Source organism: Cyprinodon variegatus, unplaced genomic scaffold (assembly GCF_000732505.1).
Source record: "Cyprinodon variegatus isolate N-32 unplaced genomic scaffold, C_variegatus-1.0 Scaffold150, whole genome shotgun sequence".
Classification (NCBI taxonomy): domain Eukaryota; kingdom Metazoa; phylum Chordata; class Actinopteri; order Cyprinodontiformes; family Cyprinodontidae; genus Cyprinodon; species Cyprinodon variegatus.
In genome coordinates, this window is record NW_015150603.1 from 1,181,070 (window position 1) to 1,181,884 (window position 815).

Genomic DNA, 815 nt, shown 5'->3' on the forward strand with positions numbered 1-815 from the left:
TATATATATATATATATATATATATATATATATATTAATTACCTTTAGAAATTCCACCTGAGGCATCAGGAAAATTTGATAAGAGAATGTTTTTTTTTTTTGTTTTTTTGTTTTTTTTTTGTATATCTTTAGAAAGTCTTAGATGAAGGAGGTAAAAAAAATAATCTGCCAAAATAACAAATATTGAAAATATAATGTAAATTCATTATTTCAAAAATCTTTTATTTCCTGATTTTATTTTATTTTTTCTTTTAAAGAGGACCATTTTCAAGATTAAACCGATCCTGGATCTGCAATGTTTTTTATTTTTTTATCTAAGCATGTAAAATAATTTGATCAAACCAAAACCTCCCTTTAAGTGATATATATCCTGTTCTGCAAAAAAGCTTTCATACTTTTTTTAACATTTCCTAATTTTGTCATCCAATAATTAAAAGGTTAATTGTGTGTTATATCAATTTTATGTGATTATTATAAAAGAATGATAAAGTGGAAGGAAAAGGATATATTATATTTGACTAGTAAACATCTAATAATCCTTGCATCCATTAATTGTATGTAAACTTTATTTTACCCCTTTACTCTGATTCCCACAAATAAAATACAGTGCAAACACTTGTCCTTCAAAAGTCCCATTATTAGTAAATGGCTTTTATTTAGGTGTAAGTCAATTTTAATTTTGTATGAATAAAACTATTTAAGGGTTGTTACAAATCATTACGGGACGAACAGCATCATGAAGACCAGGGAACACACCAGATAGGTAAAGCTTTAAACATTAATTGTCCTATGAAAATAGAAAGAGCATGGTGCAA